This window comes from Eubalaena glacialis, chromosome 6 (assembly GCF_028564815.1).
Source record: "Eubalaena glacialis isolate mEubGla1 chromosome 6, mEubGla1.1.hap2.+ XY, whole genome shotgun sequence".
Classification (NCBI taxonomy): Eukaryota; Metazoa; Chordata; class Mammalia; order Artiodactyla; family Balaenidae; genus Eubalaena; species Eubalaena glacialis.
This window is the reverse complement of record NC_083721.1, coordinates 85,807,560-85,824,042: the sequence shown is the minus strand read 5'-3', so window position 1 is coordinate 85,824,042 and position 16,483 is coordinate 85,807,560. Positions and strand designations below refer to the sequence as shown.

Here is a 16,483-nt window from a genome sequence, read left to right as displayed (position 1 = left end):
AATGGGACAATGCCTGTAATGCTGTTAGCTGCACAGTGCCAGGGTCAGTGCTTGATGAAAAGCAGCAGTTGGCATTGCCAGCCACTGTGCACCTCTGCCACCTACCAGCCCTACCATTGCCAGACCCAACTGATTTAGAGAAAGAAGTTGGTTTCCCATGCAGCCCAGCCCCACCGGCCTCTATTCACCCCACCTTTGCTTTACCCCAGCCCTGCCCTTCCCCGCCCTGCATCCCCAGGCACCCTAGGTAAGTATCGGTGGAAGGCTCCAGACAAGCCAGTCCTGAACACCAGACTAACTGGATAGTGAGGCCAAGGGCCAAAACCAAAGCCTTGACCCACAAACCCAGGATGAAAACTGCTGCTATTGCCAGCAAAAGGCAGCGGCTTGTAAACTAGCAGAAAGGGAAGTAGAAGCAAATAAGTGGTCCCCAACAAGCTCTTGCCAAGCAGCTAAGTAAGAAGTTTATCAGGGTTCTGTTCACAACAACAAGCCCAACAAACAAAAACAAACAAACTTCCACATAAGGGTAGAATGGAGCAAAGGCAAGGCAAGGTGCCCAGGTCACCTGCTCTAGGGTTTCTGAGACACAGAGAGAGTGGCTGGAAAAGTAAAAAACAGCAAAAGGAGATGAGCAGAGAGAAGGGACTTGAGAATGTCATATTTTCACCAGTTCTGCCCCCATTCAGCTCACACAGAATTCTGCATTCAGTTGGGGATGGGGGGAGCCCGCAAGAGAAGAGACAGACGAACACTGGAGTGTGTCCAGGAGATGGCAAACAGGCTAAAGGGGAGTCCCACACTGTGTGGGAAGAGGAACAGAGAAAAGATTTCAAAGTGTCCTAGAAAGGAGGCATCTCAGATGTGATATCAGCCTTCTCTGAATTGTTGACGTTTTCCCAGCTAGACCAACTTTGTCTCTGTGCCTCCAAAGAGCAGAGTTAGGCTTGGTGTGTAGAGCTTATAGGCAGGCAAATTTCAGCAAAATATAAGGAAGGTAATCCAGCTGACCTCCAAAATTGTAGTGGGAGCGTTAAACTATTCTGGCCATTGTCAAGGAGATGGTGGAAATCTTACTGGCAGGATTCCTGACTGGATGGAGGGGGGATGGGGGGGATGAAAGGACCTCTGACCCTGAGGTCCCTTTCCATTCTGCATGGTAAAACAGGGAGAGTCAGTGAGCACAGCCACAGCCATTTTTCTTCAGAATTAATACCAATTTATGTTTCCTCCTCTCCTCCCACCGCTTGATTTTTTTTCTAAATAAGTAAATGGAACATAACTGATTTCTAACCCTCAGATTCAATAACATTTAGAGGCTGATTATTAACTCACTGAAAACACTGGATTACTTCTCTCTTTCTCTCTTTCTCTCTCTCTCTCTTTCTCTCATGTGTCAGAAACAGGGAAAACAAAAAATAATTTTTAAAACACATTTTTAAAAGATCAAGATTCAACTACATATTTTTTCTATTTTCCATATAAGAAACAAAACTAAAAGGCACATACACTGGAAAATGATGTTTGAAACACATGGGACAAAAGGATAGTGTCTTAATGTATGAAGAGTTCATATAAATCAATATGGAGACAATCATAGCGATAGAAAAGAATGCAAAGGGGATGCATAGAAAATATTCAAAATTATATATATTTATATTGAGATATATATTAAGCTATATGTGTAGATATATATATACATATATATCCAACAAATATATGGGAAAATGTTCAGACTCACAAGTAAAGACATTCCAGTTAAAACAATAATGAGATAGTATGTTGTGCCTATAGTGCTAGTTTCTACTATTTTTTAAATCAAATATCCAAACCGATCTGGATCCCCATTTTTTTTGAGGAACAGACCCAATGAATTTTATATACAAGGGTATTTGCTTCAGGGGGAGAGGATTTCTGACCTCCTTCCCAACCTCTCTTTAGACAGGAATGATTGGCAGTGGAGAAGTGCAATCATAGCATGATTACTCATTTGAGATGGGTTCATTGGACAGACCCTCTTCTGGTCTTCAGTTGTAGTAAAGACCAGAAGCTGATTTTTGCAGAGAGATTTCTTGCAAGGAAGCATCACATATTTTATTTCCTGAAATGTAAAATTTATCTTTCTGAGAAAGGTGCAGATAGATCTTGGTGAGACATACTAAAAAATAGTAGATAAGAGTCACAACTTCCTACTTCCAGATCTTTGCAAGAGAGGGGTAAATATCATAAAATGTATGGTAAGTGACAGGGCCCTTTAGGCCTGTAACAGGAAATCTAGCCAAGGGTCTCTGAAAACACAATTTCCAATAGCTAATTTCTCTTGTATATTGCTTGTAATATAAATAGAATTTTTAAAAAACACTAAAATTCTATTTTGATGTCTGTGAAAAGCTTATGTGAAAAGTTTTGTTTAGGAAAAACTCTAAGCACTAACTAAAACTATCTTAGAATTTAATATTATATGCTTTCCTTGCCCCCATCACTGAAAAAAAGTCAGGAGTAAGTGGAAGACAGAGAGAAAACAGTGTAATGAGGAAGGCATGGAAAGAAGGGTGAACAATCTTCTCTGAAGAGGGTATAACTGGAATAGAGGGACTGAGATAAAGGTCAAGAAGGCAGATATGGTAGGTTTAAAAAAAAAAAGTAAGAAGGAAAAATGTAAAAAAGGGCTAAAACAGTCTTGAGAAAGAAGAACAAAGCTGGAGGTATCATGTTCCCTGATTTCAAACCATACTACAAAGCTATAGTAATTAAAACAGTATGGTACTCGCACAAAAACAGACACACACAGATCAGTGGAACAGAACTGAGAGCCCAGAAATAAACCCACAGATATATGGGCAATTAATTTATGACAAAGAAGCAAAGAACATACAATGGAGAAAAGATACTCTTCAATAAATGGTGTTGAGAAAATTGGACAGCCACATGCAAAAAAATGAAACTAGACCACTGTCTTACACCATACACAAAAGTTAACTCAAAATGGGTTAAAGACTTGAATGTAAGACCTGAAACCATAAAATTCCTAGAAGAAAACATTGGCAGTAACCTCACTGACATAGGTCTTAGCAATGTTTTTGCAGCTCTGACTCCAAAGGCAAGGGAAACAAAAGCAAAAATAAATAAATGGACCTATATCAAACTAAAAATCTTCTGCACAGCAAGGGAAACCATCACCAAAATGAAAAGGCAACCTACTGAATGGGAGAAGATATTTTCAAATCATACATCTGATAGGGGGTTAATATCCAAAATATTTAAAGAATGCCTACAACTCAACAATAAAAAAAAAAAAACTTAATTAAAAATGGGCAAAGGATCTGAATAGACAATTTTCCAAAGAAGACATAAAGATGAATAACAGGCACATGAAAAGATGTTCAACATCACTTGTTATTAGGGAAATGCAAATCAAAACCACAGTGAGATATCATCTCGCCTGTGTTAGAATGGCTATTATTGAAAAGACAAGAAATAATAAATGTTGGAGAGGATGTGGAGAAAACAGAACCCTTATATACACTGTTCATGGGACTATAAATTGGTGCAGCCACTCTGAAAAACAGTATGGAGATTCCTCAAAAAATTAAGAATAAAAGTATCATAAGATCAAACTATTCCATTTCTGGGTATTTATCCAAAGAACACAAAAACACTAATTCAAAAAGATATATGCACCCCTATGCTCATTGCAGCATTAGTTACAAAAGTCAAGATATGGAAAAACCTAAATGTCCATCAATGGATGAATGGGTAAAGAAGATGTGGTATATACACACAGTGTAATACTGCTCAGCCACAAAAAAGAATGAAATCCTGCCATTTGTGATAACATGGATGGACCTTGAAAGTAAAATAAGTGAGTTAAGTCAGATGGAGAAAGACAAATACCATGTGATTTCACTTATATGTGGAATCCTAAAAAAGCCAAACAAATGAAAAAACAAAATAAAATGAAAACAAACTCATAGATACAGAGATCAGACTAGTGGTTACCAGAGGGCAGAGGAGTTGTGGGGGTGGGAAAAATGGGCAAAGAGGGTCAACTGTATGGTGATGGGTGGTATCTAGAATTGTGGTGGTGATCACTTTGTGTATACAGATGTATTACAATGCCATACACCCGCAACTTATGTACTTAAAAAAATATTAAAAAGGAAAGTAGAAGTAGGAGTGAGAAAGTTAGAAAGAAGAAGAAAATGGTGGGGGTGGGGGAGTGGAATTCAGTACAGCAGCTGAAGGCATGTCTTTCTTAGAGCTCCTCTCTGATCAATTAGTCTTCTGGATGTTCATCTCCTTGAAGGCAGGAAAATGGTCCACTTTTTAAAAATATTCCCCCAACAGTCATTGTTTATTGAATCTTGTCGATTGAAAATGAACTTAGAGAACATTGAAGTTGTCTTTGTTTTTGTTTTTAAATTTTAATAACTTTTTGTTATTGCGAAATACATTAATTTTAGGAAATTTAGAGAATACAGAGGAAACAAAAGGAGTAAACTAAAATCCACTTTTACCTACCTCTCACAGATAACACTGTTAAGCTTAGATATAAAGCTTTCTGTCTTTTTTCTATTGTTTTTGTTTACAAAATGAGGGCTGAAACCAATGAGCAATATCTGAATGTTGTACAGTAGTATTTCAGATAAATTTTTAAAAGGAAAGGTAGAAGCCATTTGACATTTTCTAGATTTTTCAATGGTATGAAAATTTCAATTCACTGTTTCTTTAAAAGGAGGGCGGGTGGGAGGAATCAATCCTGATTTTGTCAAGAGGTAGCACAAGGGGATAGGTAGCCAAAAAAAAAAACAGAAGAAAAAAGGAAATTTGTATAATTCAGAACATGAGTAAACTACCTTGAATTAGCAAAGAATATAACATATAAATTACTTGCAGTTGATATTTTTAAAATAACTTGCTATTTGCATAAAACAAGTGTGTAATTGGTTAAGCAAATGCCATTACTTTACAGAGTTTTCAGGGTTACAGTTTTCATTTCAATAATTATTAGAGACTGTACTGCATCCTAATACTTTTTTCCAAACCAGTCTAAGGGCATCAGGACAAACATCCCCCCAAAATGACATCTAAACCGAGACCTTAGGGATATGTAGAGAGATGTGAGCAAGCTCACAGGTGGGTCTGGGGCTATGATAGCAAAGAAAAAGCATTCCAAGTATATAGAAGGAATAGCGTGTTTGAGAGGGAAGAGATCATGTCACATTCTAAAACCTAAAAGGGTACAGCATGGGTGGATGTGAAGTTCCAGGATGATATGGCAGGAGGTGAGGCTGGAAAGGTGAGTTAAATCAGGCAGTGTCACACCTAGCCCCTAACCAGGCTGCCACAGCACTTGTTCCGGGGGAAGTACTAGTCATAGAAGCCATTTCTTTGTGAGTCTTAGGGAATATTTATAGGGAAAGCCCCTGATCTGGAGCCTTCCACAGTGTAGCACTCTACCAGGAAGCTTACTGTTGCCACCAGCGTGTGCCTCCTGCAAATGCTATCAAGTTGGTCAAAATCAACTAGCAAGTGGAATAGCCAGCACTTCCACAGCACTTACTATGTTCCACTCTTGTGCTAAGAACTGTGCATGGACTGACTCATTTCATCTTCACAATAACAATATGAGATAGATGCTATTAGTAGGCCCATTTTACTGATGAGAAAACTAAGACACAGAGAAGTTAAGTAACTTGGCCAAGGGCACAAAGCCGGCAAGTGGCAGAGGCAGGCAATTTGGCTCCAGCAGCCCTGCTTTCAAGGATAACCCCACATACCCTCTTCATGGGCATTAAGTGCCTTCCATAAGACCTGCACTTTGCATCGGTGTGTATCCAACAAAGCAGCATGGGGCATGTGCCCAGGTGACAAGAAGCCTCAGTCAGTATTCTGCTACAGGAGACAAAACTACACAGCAAGTCCTTTAGCCAAATAGTTCAGGAATTCAGCAATAGATGTGCCTTACTCAGTGGCAGTGAGGTAATACTGATTCCCTCTGGTATTTGTAGAATGCATTGTCATTTACGAATCACTTCGCCACAGTGCCTCGAGGCCATGGCTGTCACAACAACCCTGCGAAGCCAGAAAGACAAGATTCTCCTGAGGATCAGACTCTGAGGAGGGAAGTGACTGCCAAGGGCACTAGCAGGGGACCCTGACTCATGGCAGACACCCTAAGGAGTCTCACAGTGCCTGCCCCAGCCTTGGGTTGGACTCTTCCTTGGCTTGCTCAATTTTAGCTACTTGATTTGCTAATTATGTGACTTCTCTGCCTCAATTTCTCACCTCGAAAATAAGAATAATGCTATCTGCAATATACAGTTGTTGTGAAGACTCAGTGAGGTAACAGAAGACAAAGGTCACTCAACAAATTCTGTGTTTCCTTTCTCCTATCAACTACATGTATCTGCTCATGAAGAAGGTGTATGTCACATTCATTTTTTAAATTGAATCATTTAGATGTTGGTATATAAAGAACAAATGTGGTAGCATGAATATTCAACACCCCCCTCCTTTCTCTCCCACCATCATTTTCACAAATTCTGATTTTCTGTTTGGGGTTTTTTAAGGTAGGTCGCTTAAAGTATAGCCTCCAGGAAGTGTGCAGGTAGGAGGGTCGAGGGCACAAAATCCCCACCGTATTTCTGAAGACAACAAAGTATATAACTGTGGCTTGCTCAAATCCTCTGTCCAGAAACAGCCAGAGAAGGAGGGGACTTGCTCCAGGATCCCTCCTCAGGGCAGCACCAGACCCTTGGCTTCAGGAAGTGAAGCCCAGCCCAACATGCATGCCATCGGATCACACTCTGTTCTTCCCCAGGCGCCAGGGACTCCGTTTTCCCCAGAAGCATAAACGTCTGCACACAGGGTAAGGTGCTCCCCTAGAGCATCTAAGCCCCCGAGGACAAACATCGCCATCCAGCCACGGGCCCTGGGGCTTCATTCCGGCAGATGCAGCTGCAGAAGTGTGTTCTGTGTTCCCCTGCTGAAGCAGCTGGCAGAAAATGCTGGAAATTGGGGAAATTCACCATCACCTCAAAAAACATATAAGGAAAAAATGTATATCATGCTTTTTGTGAAATAATTTCAGAAGCTGAAATGTCTGAGGGAGAAAATGAATCTCTGAATAGAAGCCTGTAGCGGGGAGAGAATGGAAGGAAAAGGCCAAATTTTGAAAATAAGTACATTTCTTTTCTTTCTTTTAAACACTGCCTGTTCAAGTAAGAATAAGCAGTCTCCAACAGCATCCTCCCCTCGGCTCTTCCTAGGGCCTCTAAGTCCTGGGAGGGAGAAGTGGTGTAGTTTGCTTTGCATCTTTCTGCTGTTTTTCTGCGGCATTTGATTGCCCTGGTGGTGTTTACCTCACCAAATGCGGCCTAGTTCAGGCCAGAGGGGAGGAAAGCCAGTGAAAAGAACTCCATGGGCTAGAAGGTGAGCAGGCTGGATGTCAAACAGTGGAAGCCTTTTCAGAGGCAATCAGTAAGAAGTAGTGGTAGCTTTGGCTACAGAGGATGCAGTGTTCATTGAGGGATGGTTAGACTAGACACAAGGGACAGCCAACCTTTGGCTAAGGACAAGGACTTCATTATCTTAGGGGGTGGGCCCACGAATAGATAGCCTCCTTTGCCCCTGCCTCAACTGGAGCTCAGTTCACTCTGCTCTGAAGGAGCCAGAGGAGAACATCACTTAGGAAAAGACCCAGAAGATTTGTAATGGGCTATCACATTTCGTCCTCCACCACCCCACATCCCACAGCCTCCTTAAAGCTCTGTTCTTTATATCCCACTCTTCCCAGGAAGCTTTTTCACATCCTCCAGGTCAGAGGATCCTTCTGGGTCTCTCTTATCAAGCTGTTTCAATTCATTGGTAGCAATTCACGATGCTGTATTTTAAGTATCTTTTGACTTGTCTCTCTCCTCTCCCTGGCTCTAACTTCCTTAAGAGCAAGAACTGGCTTGTTCACCGTTGTGTCCCTGCACCACACTATGGACGCTCAATAATTATTGGTTGAAGGTTGAAATCTGAAAAAAGAAAGGGAGATGTTAGACACATACTTACCAGGTAGGTGCCCTCAATAGGTAGTTCCTACCCATAACCTGCGCCCATTCTTTGCTTACCCTGGAATGCTTTGGTTCATTCAGATGGAAGGAAAATGTTAATCTATGAGTTTGATTATGAGCTGATTATGGGCTTTGGTGTCAGAACAGATCTGGTTTTGACTCCTGGTTCTATCAACACATACTGTCTGTACAGACTTGGACAATTTTTTGTAACTTCTCTTAACTAATTTCCTCATTGGCAAAATGGCAATAAGAAGATAAAACTCATAGAAACAATATAAAGAGCAAATGAAATCATCACGTGGCAGGTGATATATGAAGTGTTAGCCCATGCATTGCCCTGCCAGTTGGTTTCTCACTTCTGCGCTCTTCCACCCAACTCTTGAAATGAGATCCTGGCCTTGACTGTACCCCAGCCTCTAACGCAGCCTCCCATTTATCACTGCCTAGCACACACAAAGTAAGTAAATTGTTCATTTTATTTTTCCAAAGGCCTAGCTCCTAAAAAACAATAGATTTTGGGAAGACTACAGGCTGGGTGTGCCCCCCTTTCTAGTTCCTCCACTTCTGCCTCCAAGCCCTTCAGAAACAAGAGCGTCTACAGGCTGGGAGAAGTGATGAGAACAAGTTATATGCTGATTTACAGGTCAAGATCCTGCACCCTTAGGCCAAGTCCCAGTAAGAAGAGGCACTGCTGGAGGAGGGAGGTGTAGGTTTGAGGATCCCTGAAGAGAGGGGACTTGAATCTCACTTGCTCTGAGAGGGTCTGCTGACAAACCCATAAGAGGTCTCCAGGCTGAATTAAGACACACTGCAGGAAACATACAGCATGTACAATCTCTCGGGGGAGCTAATGAGAATACAATTATTTCTTAAGAGATTGGCAGCGTGGAGAAGAACATGCCCAAAGACCAAACCAAGCAACTATTAGCTCATGGGAGTTGGAGCAAGATCTCAACAGATCAGGATCAAGAAAAATATACCTTCCTGTCCTTCACATCTACAGCAGCATATTCACAAATCTCTGCAGTTTTGAGAATTAATATCAGAAAGAAACAGAAGAAGAAGGGAAGTCCAGATTTGCATGGGTTTAAGTATGAAATGACTAATGTAATCACCAAAGGGACTGAGTTGACATAGCTATAACTGGACTGAATTTTTTATGTCAAAAAAATGTTTAAGATAAAGTTTAAGTTCACTTATAGAAAAATAAAGTTCTATTCTTGCTTTTTGTGAGCCTTGAAACTCATACAACAAATACAAAGCACCTAAAATGGGGCCTAGCATATAAAAGGTTTTGAAGAAATTAGATTCCCTAGCCTAGATTACCTTAAATTTTTACACTAATACCTCTCTCTCTTTCAAATCTGTGCTATTTGTAGCTTGGCTAAAGGAACCAGTTAGGTTTACTTTGGGAATGCAAACAAATAGATCAACAGTAGTTACAATACCCAACAATTATAAAAGGAGAGCACTGTCCTTCCAGGAAGTGATGTTGTAATTAGTAAAACAAGATAGTATCTGTCATTACCCTCATGGCAGTGAAGGCAGAAAGGCAATGTAAGACCTGTGGGCAGCAGCTCCTAGGTACACTCAGGTGTCAGCCACTCTCATTATTCCCACAGCTCTCAACCTAGTCCCAGCCGCCATCTCTCACCTGCGTGCGGCCTAGTCTGCTTCTGCTCATGCTCTCTACAGCCTATTCCCTGCAGAGTGACACTTTTTAATAGATCTTTATTGGAGTGTAGTTGCTTCACAATACTGTGTTAGTTTCTGTTGCACAACAAAGCGAATCAGCCATATGCATACACATGTCCCCATATCCCCTCCCTCTTGAGCCTCCCTCCCATCCTCCCTATCCCACCCCTCTAGGTCATAACAAAACATCAAGCTGATCTCCCTGTGCTATGCTGCTGCTTCCCACCAGCCAACTATTTTACATTCGGTAGTGTATATACGTCGATGCTGCTCTCACTTCGCCCCAGCTTCACCCTCCCACCCCATGTCCTCAAGTCCATTCTCTATGTCTACATCTTTATTCCTTCCCTGCCACTAGGTTCATCAGTACCATTTTTTTTTTTAGATTCCATATTTTAAAGCCTAAATAAAATTGTGTTACTCCTCTGCTTAAAACACTCCAAAGAAGCTTAATTCCCACCAGTCCCCTTTCCCTGAGGGTGAGCTAGAATCCAAAGAACAAAGTAGGAAAAGGGGAAAATAGTAACTTTATGGTGGAGAAACCTGGCAAACCTACCTTCACCAAAAAATGGAGGTTAACATCACTAGTGAGGTCATATGTATATCAGGTACCCCTTGATATGATGTGATGAGAAGGGCACTTCACTTCTGTCGTATACTTTTTAAAAAACCTATAACCCCAGTCTAATCACAAGAAAAACAACAGACTAACCCAGGTTGAAGGACGTTCTATAGGATACCTGACCAGTACTCCAGAGAAGACAGTCAAGGTCATGAAAAACAAGGAAAGTGTAAGAAACTGTCACAGACCAGGGGAGATTGGGGAGACATGAGAGCTAAATGCAATGTGTTACTATAGACTGGATCCTGGAACAGAAAGAGGACAGTAACAGAAAAACTAATGAATCCAAATAAAATCTGGAGTTTAGTTCATAGTACTACACCAATGTCAGTTTCCTAGTCTTGACCTGTTATCCACTGCAATTTAAGATGGTAACATAGGGGAAACTGGATAAGGGCTATACAGCAACTCTTTGTAATATCTTTGCAACTTTTCTGTAAATCTAAAATTATTCCAAAATAAGAGTTCGTTTTTAAAACTCATGCAGATATTTAATTTTCTTTATCTTTCTGTAATCAACTTTGTTGTTTGAAACCCCATTTCTATAAATGATGGGAAACTTCTTAGTTTTATCATTTTGAGGTAACCAAGATACTCCCAGAATAAAATTTACTCACTTTTGGTATAAAAAAAACAAAAGACTCCACATAATTCCCACAATCCCAATTTCAAAGAAGTGCTCACCATGGCCTAGAATGTCCTCTATAATCTGATGATCTGACTGCTCTTATTCCTCCAGCATACTTGCCTCCTCCTCAGGCATTCCCATCACCTTGCTCTTCTTGGAAGCTTCAAGCACATTCTCACCTCAGGGCCTATGTATTTGCGGTTCCCAGAATCCTACATGGTCCCATTCCTTCATTTTTCTCAGACCTCTACTCAAATATCACTTTTTCAGAGAGGCTTTTCATGATCTAACTAAAATAATACTGTTACCCTCGTCCCCATCATTCCCTAGCCCCCTACATTAACATTACATTATTAGACTCATTTGGGGTGGCTTTTTTTTGGCCACTTTTCTCTGTGAGGAGAGGGATTTTGTCTGTTTGATCCCTGCTATCACCCCAGTACCTCACAATTCCTGGAACATAGTAAGAGGTTAATCTGTTGAATTAATGAAAATAAAATCTGTGCAGTTTTGCTTTGGTCCATATCTCTTCAGGTGGCACTGGTCCATTTCAGCAGGAAAACTGAGATTGCTTTCTGGGCCCAAAAGACACTGATGATGGACACGTTTGATGTAAATGAAACGAAGCCTCCCACCTTCAGCTAATTATAAGAAACTCTTATAATTAGCTCGTTGTTAAATTAATCAGCAAGCTTTTGCTGCCTCAGGAGTAAAGTTTTCCCTAAATGATTTTGGCACTGCTGATAAGCCCATGGGCAATGAGCAATATTTAACTGCCAGCAGGTGTTAAAGAAAATGACTCGTTTGGTTAAGATCCTGGTTAAATGTATTAACGAGAATAAGCCAGATTTCAGGCTGCAATTATTTTTATAGCCAAATACAGTCTACGTACTTCAAACTATGACATTAGGGAATTTTCTGGGTAATGGGAATGTTCTTAATTACAGTAGTGGTCACAAAGGTGAATACATTTATCAAAATTCATTGAATACTACACTTAAGACCTGCGCAGTTAACTGCATGTAACTTTTACCTCAATTTTTTTGAAACATGGCCCTAAGTGGTTTATAATCTCCTTGTAAATGACCCATGTTAAGAAAACCCAGTTTGGAGGAGAAATGTATATGTTTATAGATAATTCTATCAGTTATGGAGGGGATATATATCTATCATAAGAACAACCTTTGAACTTTATTTTTTGTTTGGAAGTTTCTAACTAAAAGGCACTAGACTAATATTTCCCATTATCATCATCATCATCATTGGGGTTTTTTTAGTTTTAAAAAAATCATCTTGAAACTATGTTTGTTGCCCTCATAAAGTAAAATGCAAAACAATAGGTAGCAAAAACTATCCCCTCAAATCTCAATATTATCTTAGCAGCACAGTCCTAACGGGCGGCAAGATTTACTTGCATACTTCCAGTTGCAGGGAGAATTTGCATAGAGGAGAGGTAAATACTTTAATCGGAATTAAGCCAGGTGAAACCCCTATCCCTTAAAGGTGGAACTAAAGACACCTGCAGGTAATTACCAGGATCATTAACACAAAGGGGACCGCAAGATAATGAGCGCTGGGAGCCCTCAGCAGACTCTGGGAAGGATATTGTGAATCTAGAATTCCAACAGTAAATTAGCTTTTAAAATTATCCTAAGGCAATAACTTTATAATTTATATTTCTGTATCTAAGTTGCCAGATTATAACTTGTAAGGAACTGACACCAAGTTTTCCCAAGAGGGGTCCTTACGTAAAAGTAGAGTAAATATTTGCAACACTTCGACCTTCAATTTCACAGACATGACCTAATATTCTACCAATTGCAATATAAAATGTTTGTTCATTATATTTTTATTAAAGAAGGCCTCTTCGGCTAGAGATTAGGTATGTAAGGCTGAGATCCCTTCCCTCATAAGTGTTTGCTTTGACCATTAACTTTCCCACCCTAACTTATTTACTGCACAGCATTTATCACCACCTGAAATTACAGTATTTATGTTTGCTGGTTGACTTGTTTATGTGCAGTCTCCTCCACTGCCACGTGAGCTCTGTGAGGGTGGAACTTGGATCCTCTGGTCTTGTGTGTCCCAGCACCTGGCATAGCAGTGGCTGGGCACAGAGTAGGCACTGAAACCACCCAATTCATCCACCCTAATTGTGTGTGGATGCCCTGGGGAAAGGTGGCCATGGGTATGGTTTGTTATTCATTTGGTTGGTTGGTTTGGTTTTTTTCAGCACAATCTTTATTTTATTTTATTTTATTTTAAACATCTTTGTTGGAGTATAACTGCTTTACAATGGTGTGTTAGTTTCTGCTTTATAACAAAGGGAATCAGTTATACATATACATATGTCGCCATATCTCTTCCCTCTTGCGTCTCCCTCCCTCCCACCCTCCCTATCCCACCCCTCTACTCTAGGTGGTCACAAAGCACCAAGCTGATCTCCCTGTGCTATGTGGCTGCTTCCCACTAGCTATCTATTTTACATTTGGTAGTGTATATATGTCCATGCCACTCTCTCACTTTGTCCCAGCTTACCCTTCCCCCTCCCCATATCCTCAAGTCCATTCTCTAGTAGGTCTGTGTCTTTATTCCCGTCTTGCCCCTAGGTTCTTCATGACCATTTTTTTTTTTAGATTCCATATATATGTGTTATCAGCACAATCTTTATAAGGAATTAAGAGAGCACATTTTTCCACATTGTACTCAGTCCAGCAAAGCCCAGGCTGTGGGGCTATTGCTCTTAATCCTCAGCGGAGGCCGAGGGACCTTGGGCCCCAAGCAGCAGTGTCTGGGGCCACTCCAAAGAGACTCACGGGGTGGTGCAATGGCCAGACAAGTGGAGGATCAGAGCAGGCAGTGTGGTGGTAAGATGGGGTGGGGACTGGGGTGGGGAGGTGAGGGGGGTCGTTGTCAGGGTCACAAGCAGTGAGAAGAGGGCCGAGGGGAGCAGGGTGCCCAGATCAGCTGAGGCCTAGGTAATATGATTTGCAGCGGTTCTGGAGGGAGTAGACTGGACAGAGCAAACAGAAGCATGGCTTGTAGGCGAATGACGTCAGCAGGGCAGAGGGATCATGAGGAAGGACCTGGAGTAGAGCAGTGACAATGACACAGAGATAGTATGAGACACAGTGAACTGATTCACAGGCAAGACCAGAAGACATGCAGGTTGCACAGGAGAAATTATAGAAAAGAAGAAAAAATTACCTCTAATCCATCTGTATTGCACAACATCATTACCAGGTGGTCCAGTGGCTAAGACTCCACACTCCCAGTGCAGGGGGCACTGGACCACCAGGGAAGTCCTGATAGATATTATTTCTTATGTCCTTTTAGGAGGTGGGTCTCTTTGAGGGTGGGCATCCGCTGTACCATTAGAAAAAGGCAGTGAGGTGTGATAGAGAGTTCTGGGCTTTAGAGTCAGAAACATCTGGATTCAAAGAAGCGAAAATCACACTGATACAATATCAAGTGCACTATTCATTCGGTTTCCCTTCTGCCATTAACCCATGGCTCAAAGGGATAATCAGATTTGATTGGCAGTAAGTTAAAGTTCTTCACAGGTGGGAGATGGGTTTCTGTGATAGCTTCCTTGGGTTACCTTCATCCAAGGACTGGATATAGAAGCTGACCCTGGGATTATTTTAGGTCTACCATTTCCTATACAACACTCCTCATATCCTATTCAAGGTTCCTGAACAAGTCACCAGGACACATGTGGAAATCTGGTCCTGCTGGGTCAAATATTGTTCTATTTGAAGACAATGAAAAATGAGGACAACCTCTGGTGGTCACGATCTACCTGAAAGATACCCAGAAGTTGGTCTCCAGCTTCTTGGTGTGTAAACAGTAGGGGAGTCAGGCATTGTTTGTTCTTGGACGGTGTTCTGAAAGTCCCAGTGCTAGAGAACATGCTGCAGGTCTTGGCTTTGGCAGGCCAGAAGGCATCCTGTGGGGTTCCATAAAATATATCAGGTACGAGCCAACTGCCAGGGCCCTGATGACACTGCCAGAAGAATGCAGATGTGGCAGAGATAAATGCCATAATTGCTCCAAATTCAGATGTTCTGATAGAAGTTCAGTTCTTCCCCGTGTGTGACTTTCCCTGTGGTGAGGTATGTCTATCTAGGTATATCAAGGCAGGCCCTCTTAGAATTCCCGGAGGCTGTTTTACTCAATTGTCAGTGTAGATTATCCAAGATGGACAGAGTTCAAGAGTCTGGACCAGTGAGAGTCACACATTAGGACTCTGGGTGATGTGTGAAGGCAGACTGATCATAATGACAATGATGGTAACAATAGTTAATACTTTTTAGTCTCTCCACATGCCAGGCACTGTTCTAACCTACTAGTACCTACTGTTATTATTGCCATTTTGTAGAAACTGAGGCTCAGAGGTAAAGTAACTTGCATAAAGTGAACAGTGGAGGTGGAACTTGAATCCAGTCTGGGCAGCCTGAATCCAGAACCTGCCCTCCTAATGAGGCTGGATGCAGATGGGAGCAGGGCTGGGCAGCACAGGGTGATGAGCGTAATCTTCATGAGAACATCCTCTACCTCACAGCATTCAGTCAGTGTGAGAGAGGTTGGTCAGAGATTAGAATAAGGGAAAGAAGGGAAGGGAGTCATACCAGTTCATCAAAAATCACGACCCTTAGCTCTTCCTAAAACTAAGTCCTAAGACTTGGTCATTCTATTCTGAAACTACCTGGTACCGCTGGCCATTTACCCACCTCTAGGCAAAACCATGATAATATTGAGGCCAACTTACACCAAGCACAGCCCCAAATTTGTGCCTTAATGATGCTAGAACATTTGAGAAGTCCTCTAATGGAGCCTTCCTAATCTGGATGAAAAGTTCTATTTAACTCTCTGCTTCTTCCACCAAATACAAGGCAAACCACATTACTCCTCATGGACCTGGAGTTCCACGTGTCCTGATATAACTGCCCCTGCAGGCAAGAGCACAGCAATGTCTTTGAGTTGCAGGTGCATTGCTCCCATTGCAGCTGTTACACAGTTGGGGCAGAAGGAATGCCAACAGAACCAAGTGTCCTAGGCCATGTACTAGAACATGAGCTTTCCTGGCTGCAGAAAGAGGAGGCCATGGGGCTCACTGCCGGCCTTGCATGTCACTCTGTAGCCTCTGGAGGATTCAGAGGCCTAGAGTTGAGGCACCTGGTCCTGAGAACTCAGGCCCTGGGGCCCAGGTACGCTTTCTGAAGCCACCCAACAAGGGTTCCATGCTCCCTGAAAATCTGCTGTGGCTCTAAAGGACTGGGTAGGCCCTTGGGGGCAGAGATCCCAGAGCAGAGGCCAGAAGGAACCATCTGGAAACACCAAGGTCTGTGGGAATGAGTGTCAGACATTACTTCCCTGTGGCTTCAGGGTATTAGGATCAGTACTCCAGGGGAGGAAGGATCTGGGAGCCAAAGCAGATACAAAGAGCTAGGTCCAGGTGAATATGTAGAG

The 16,483-nt window shown here is 41.8% G+C and overlaps 1 pseudogene; it reads left to right on the top strand.

Moving 5' to 3' along the window:
- LOC133093002 (uncharacterized) overlaps positions 1–16,234 on the top strand; it is a 116,530-nt pseudogene extending 100,296 nt beyond the window's left edge.
- Positions 16,235–16,483: the final 249 nt, after the last annotated feature.